At 54.7% G+C, this 6,429-nt stretch overlaps 1 pseudogene; it reads left to right on the top strand.

The window, feature by feature from the left end:
- Positions 1-464: 464 nt before the first annotated feature.
- Positions 465-1,181, top strand: LOC123844998 (ATP synthase F(0) complex subunit C2, mitochondrial-like; annotated as a pseudogene).
- The last annotated feature ends 5,248 nt before the right edge of the window (positions 1,182-6,429 follow it).

The raw sequence follows: 6,429 nt of genomic DNA, 5'->3' as shown, positions 1-6,429 counted from the left end.
GGCTTACACTGGCAACAGGAGAGAGAAACTCAAAAAGGCAAGTCAGAACAACTCTTCCCAGGAGCCTGGCTATACGGGAGAGCCTCAGTGGTGCCCCGAAACCCAAACAAGAGGCTCAGAGGTCCCCACAAGTCATCCTCCCACGACCCACCCCAGTGGTGGCCAAGGGGAAGCTGTTTACTGCAGGGTGGGGGACAGTGGACAGAGCTCAGTCTGGGCTGGGTGTCCACAAACAGGTGCTCAGGGCTGGTCAAAGTGCGGGTGGAGCCAAGGGTGAGAAAAGAAAGGAGCCTGGGCCAGAGACCAGAGCCAGGGCCCCGTGCCAGGGCCCCAGCCAAGGCTGGCTCCCCGCGTGCCGCCGTGTTCCAGGCATGGGAGAATTCGGAGTGCAAACTCTTCATTAAGAAGATCGACTTCTCCTTCTCTGTCTTCTCTGCACTGGGAGCAGCTCTCCTGCCACAGCCCCTCATCCGCTGAGAATGGACGCCTGCGCAAAGCTGGTCTCCACCCCCTTCTTGGTCAGGAGGGCCTCTCAGCTGTTGAGCCCATCATTGTCTGCAGCGGTGTTAAAACCACCGGAGACACCGACAGATGAGAGCCTAGCAGCTTGGCAGCCCCACGTCCCCTGACCTCACATATTCCTAGCCGGAGCTTCCCAACCAGGGCCATTTCAAGGGACATGGACACAGCAGCCAAGTTCACTGGGGCTGGGGCTGCCACGGTAGGGACAGCAGGCTCTGGGGCTGGAACGGCCATTGTGTTTGGGAGTTCATCATTGGTGATGCCAGGAACCCGTCTCTGAAGCTACAGCTCTTCTCCTGCACCATTCTGGGCTTTGCCCTCCTGGAGGCCATGGCGCCCTCGTGCCTGATGGTGGAATTTCTCCTCCTCTTTGCCATGGGAAGGAGCCATGTCCACTTCCCATAGGTCTCGTCTGCCCTGTATGTTCCTTTTCCTATGCTTCCAGGCAGCCCGGGGAAAGTGGTTGGCTCAGGGTTTGACAGAGGGAAGACAAATAAATACTGTATAAATGAGAAAAAAGATCTACTTCTCAAGTAGAAAGAGCACATATTTGACTTCACACGTGTTTCACGTGGTTATGCCGCTTGGATATTTAGACTTCGAGTCCGCAGACTTCCATCTGGACGCTTGCCCCAGACCCTGCCAATGTTAGGGTTGACCTGGGAGTAGACAGCATGAGTGATAGGGTGAAGACAGGGTTGTTTTTTGGTTTGGTTCAGGTTTTGTTTGGTTTCTAAGATGGGAGAACTAGCATTCTCTCCCAAAGAGTGAACCCAGGGAGGGGAAATGGGTGGAGCAGGTTGAGTGTGGACTGCAGGAGGGATGGGGTCCAGCGCACGTGCACGTGTGAAGGGCCGCCCCACGGGAGACTCACAGGTACTCCACCCACAAGACCAGCAGGGAAGGCAGCATGAGCAGGTGCAGGGCCCAGCAGGAGGGTGGGTGGAGCATGTGGATGTTCTCCCATGATTCCTTCTGTTATTTCAGTGCAAAAGGAGCACCACAATGGGCTACAAATAAGGGCAGAGGGCTCTGAAGGTTTGCAGAGGGAGGAGAAGGTGCGAAAGAGCCCTCGTATATGGAAGGGGAGCAAGGGGACCCGAGAAATGTAGCTGCACTGCCCAACAGCATGCTGGCAGATGCATTTTCCCAAGATGGCCACAGCAACATCTCCCATCCCACAAGCCCTTCTAGAACCTTCCATTCCCCGACTAAAGAGTGGAATCTAATTCCCCTCCCCTTGAACCTGGGCGGGTTGGTGACTCACTCCCAGCGATGAATGCGGTGGAAGTGATGCCGCCACGCCCCTGAAACGACACGGGAAACACCTCCATCCTGTAGAACACTCCTGCTGGAGCCCTGAGCCGCCATGCTGTGAAGAAGCCCAAACTAGTCCATGCAGAGAGACCACACGGAAAAGCTCCGAGGTCATGGAGAGGGAGAGATGTCCTGCCAGGGCCCAGATGCTTCAGCCCCAGCCACCACGTGACTGCCACTCTCTGAAACCCTGAACAGCCCAGCTGAGCCCCTCCCAACTCCATGACCCACAGAATCCGCGAGAGATCATAAAATGATAGTTGTCTAGGCCTTTACTTTATGGCCCAGAAATAGCTCATCGAAACAAACACCTAGGGCCAAGTTGAGACTTATGGTCGTGAAATTCCGGTGACACCCCCTTGGCCTGATGACACACAAAATGCACAGCTGCTCCAAGCTTCCCTCCCTGCCTCCAGGAAGGAGCAGAGGATGAAGAGGAAATGTCAAGGGCATTGGGTCCTGGATGTCAGGCTAAGATGTCTGGACTTGACCTGTAGGCTACTGAGAGTGCCTGCAATGAGAACTATTTACCTTCCGTGCACCTGCCGGGTCCTCTCTGGTTTTAGCAATACAGAACACAGCCTCCATCCTCAGATGAACTAGGGTGGGGGAAGACAGGAGCCTTCCCAGAGGCCTGAGGACTCGGCAGGCTGGGTCCTCAGCCTTTCCCATTTGCCTGAGGCCTTAGGCACACGGCCAGTGGAGTAAGGAAGGGCTGGAGATTGGGGAGCCTCGGTGCTCCCATCTGAAAAATCCACTCGAAACCTCTACGTGGTCTTCTGCTTCTGAGACTAAGGATGCCACCTTTCCACACAAGCATTGCCACATTGCCCAGGGCTCCATCCTGTAAGCTGGACAAGCAGGAAGAGGAGGCCTGGCCCTCATTACGTTATAGGCCTCGTTCAGGATTTTTAGGTTCCAAGTCACAGAAAACCCAACTCAAGTTGGCTTTAAAAACTAAAATCTGTGTGGGGCGCCTGGGTGGCTCAGTCGTTAAGCATCTGCCTTCGGCTCAGGTCATGATCCCAGGGTCCTGGGATCGAGCCCCACATTGGGCTCCCTGCCAGGCGGGAAGCCTGCTTCTCCCTCTCCCACTCCCCATGCTTGTGTTCCGTCTCTCGCTGTGTCTCTATGTCAGATAAACAAATAAAATCTTAAAAAAAAAACAAAAAACAAAAAACAACAACACCTAAAATCTGTGGGCTGTGTAGTAAGTGAAAAGCACTACGGGTATTTGAGGTTTCAAGCAAAGCTGGATCCAGCCCTGCAAACAGGGTGACAAGACCTGGTTTCTCAGCCTCCATCTCTTGGCTCCATGTTCTGGCATTTGCGCCTGTCCCGGGCTGGCTGTCCCTTGGGGGGGGGGGGGTCTCAGTAAGGCCCCCAGTTGGGTCTGGGTCTAACCTTCTCTTCACATCCAGTGGAGAGAGCCAGTCTACCTCTCGGAGAGCTCAAGTAGAGGTCTTTGCTCTGATTGGACGACTTGAGTCACGTGTCCATCCCTGAGCCAATCACAGGAGCCGTGCGATGGGCTATAGTAATTGGTTTAAACCAATCAGGGCCCACCTGGAGCAGACATCGAGTCCACCCCACCCGGCGGTGGGCTGGGAAACGTGGGGTGCTGTCAGGAGGGAGGGAAGGGAATGGATGCCAAGGAAGGAGCCACTCAGTGTCTGCCACCGTAGGACACACTCAAGAACAACAGACGAGGACCCAAGGCATGTCCCTCAGTCCGCCCAGCAGAACCTCCTGGAGAGGGCGCGCTCTATCAGAGAGGAAGTGGTTGAGCGCCGGAAAGGGGGGACTCTCCCATCAAGGCTATTTCCAGTACCATCTGGCCAGTCTGGAGCCCCGGGATGGGGGCAGCACCGTTGGCCAGAACCCAGGGACTGCCTGGGACACTTGGGCAGCTGGGGACTGAGTAAGCTGGGAAAAGTGCAGGCTGGAGAGCGCTGGGGCGGGGGAGCCATCTGACTCTTCCCGAACACCAAAAAAGGGAACAGGAAAGGTCAGCTTAGGCTCCAGGAGGGATCCAAACAAGTAGCGTGACAAAAGCAGACAGGCCGGTCTGGGCTCAGCTCGGCTGGGTCTTTCCATACCTTGCTCAGCCAAGAACCCAGGGAGCAAGCCTGGGGAGGGATTACCCCACTGCTCAGATGGGGAGGTCGAGGCTCTGAGAAATGTAACTCACCCAAGGTCACCCAGAGAGGTGGAGCAAAGCCAGAATATGAACCTGAGCTCTCTCAGGCCAGCCTCCTCCCTCCTCCCCCCCCTCCCCCACCCCTTCTGGTAGCTCAGCTCAGAGTCAGGCCCATCCCACACACAGTAATGTGAGGGTGAGGCCACTGGTTGGGGGGACATTCAATCCCCCCATGGCCCCTACTGTCCGGAAAATAGTGAAAGGGGGGCTGCAGGGTCCAGTTGGCCCAAGTTCAAATCCAGCCTCTGCCACGCTGTCTGTATAAACGTGGGCAAGTCAGTATCCTCATTTACGAGATGAAGAAATGAACACTTCCCTTAGAAGGTGGTGGGGAGGAAGGATTGACATCACGTGTGCATGGCGGCTAGCACGTGCAGCCCATGGCCAGTGTTACACTCCTCCTCCCGTCATGGAAGGAGTTTGTAAGGTTTAATTCCAATATCATAGCAGAAATGCTGTGATCTGCTGAGCCCAGTGCTGCAAGATGGAGCCTGCGGGACTCTTCCAAGTAAACACCGAGAAACAGAATGGGGGTGGGACTTTGGTGAGAAATTAACCTGCGGTACAGACGCGGGGTTCCTCGCTTTCTGGGAGGGAGTCAGGCCCAGTTCCAGCGTTGTCCCCCGCTGCTGGGCGGAAGTCCAGACACTGCAGAATCTGTTTCCACCCTTTCCCTGGGGACTGAGGACCGGAGCAGGACTTTTATCCCCTGAGCCTGGACTCAGTAGGAGCGAGGAGACTGCAGACAGGGGGGCATTGTCCATCCTGGCCAGGCCAGATCCCGCCGGGGCCAACCCATCTGGGGCACAGGGTCTCCATGGACCAGCCCAGCCATGTGTGTGTATTGACAGGGGGGGTGTTTGTCACAGTTGCCACTGGAGACCCAGATTCTACCACTGGACACTCTGTCCAGTGTCCCGACGGTGACCCCAGAGCATCTCCGACCAGCAGGCTTGGGTGGGGCCTGGGAGGACAAAGCCGCCTTTCGCTGCTGCCAGCTGGGTGGGCAGAGTGCGTCAGCTCATCGGCCAGCCAGCGAGACCTGGTAGCCCGCCTTGTTGCCCCCTCCCCCACACTCCATCACCACTCACGTCTTGTTTTTGTCATGACATGATATGACAGAGGGTGCTTGTCAATTGTGCAGCTGAAGTCTCTCTAGACCCCGGCCCCTGCCATCCAGCCGCACAGCCGCTGTCCTGGTCAGCACCTCCATGGCACCTCCTCCCTGCTGGGGTCTCACAATCTGTCCTGCCCCCCCCCCCCCCCCGCAGCCAGGGGGAGCTTTCAGCAATGCAGTTCAACCACATCAGTCCCTGGTGTCAAGTCCAGTGAAGATCTGCAAAACATACACCTGACAAAGAACTCATTTCCAAAATATGTAAAGAACTCCTACAAATCAATAAGAAAAAGAGAGGCAGCAAGTAAAAAGGAGCAAGAGACTGAGTGGGCCCTTCACAACAGATGTTCTGCAAGTGGCCTCTAAGTCCACGAAAACATTATTAGTCGTCAGGGCAATGCAAAATAAAACTACAACAATGTATCACTACATACCCACCAAAACTGCTAAAAGGAAAGGTAATGAAAATATCAAGTGTTGGCAAGGATGCAAAACAACTGGGACTCCCAGAACACTGGTGCGAAAGGGAGCGTATCTGGTGCAAGCACTTGGGAAAATGGTTTGGCATTGTCTCCCCTGGACCCAGGAATCCCACCCCTGGGTTTATGTCCAACAGAAATGCATGCATACGGCCATTGAAAGACATGGACAAGATCATTTGTTGCAGCTTTATTCACAGTGGCCAAAGCCCAGAAATAACCCAGATATCCATCAACAGTGGAATGGATGAAGGATGAGCACACAGCCACCTGGACACATCCCACGCAGTGTTGAGAGGCAGAAGCTGGACACAAAGGAGTCCACACCGTGGGATTCCATTTATGTGAATCTCAGAAACAAAATTGCACAAGTCAGGATGGTGGTTATCTTCGTGGGGAAAGGAGGCAGAGTGCCTGGGGAGGGGGGCACAAGGAGGATTTCTTGGATGCTGATAATATCCTGTTTCTTGATCTAAGCCCTGGTTGCACTGGTGTGTTTAGCTTGTGAAGATTCATCCAGCTGGACACTGAATGATACAGGCATTTTTCTTTACATATTTTACTCCTCAGTGAGAAGTTAAAAAAAAAATCCTCCACTTACACTGCCCAAAGTCCTCCATGGCTCCCAGCAATTTATTGTCCATCTCCTGGACATGCCATGCAGTTCTCTCTGCCTGGAACTCCCTTGTCCAGTTGGAAAACACTCTGTTCTGGGGTCACCACCACCACCACCAGGAAGCCCTCCCTCCTGGCCCCAGACAGAGGAGGTTTCTCTGTCCTCAAAGAGCCATAGG

Source organism: Mirounga angustirostris, unplaced genomic scaffold (genome assembly GCF_029215605.1).
Source record: "Mirounga angustirostris isolate CCGP_5_RB_7025 unplaced genomic scaffold, mMirAng1.0.hap1 SCAF_5, whole genome shotgun sequence".
Classification (NCBI taxonomy): domain Eukaryota; kingdom Metazoa; phylum Chordata; class Mammalia; order Carnivora; family Phocidae; genus Mirounga; species Mirounga angustirostris.
This window is presented reverse-complemented; position numbering and strand designations above follow the sequence as displayed.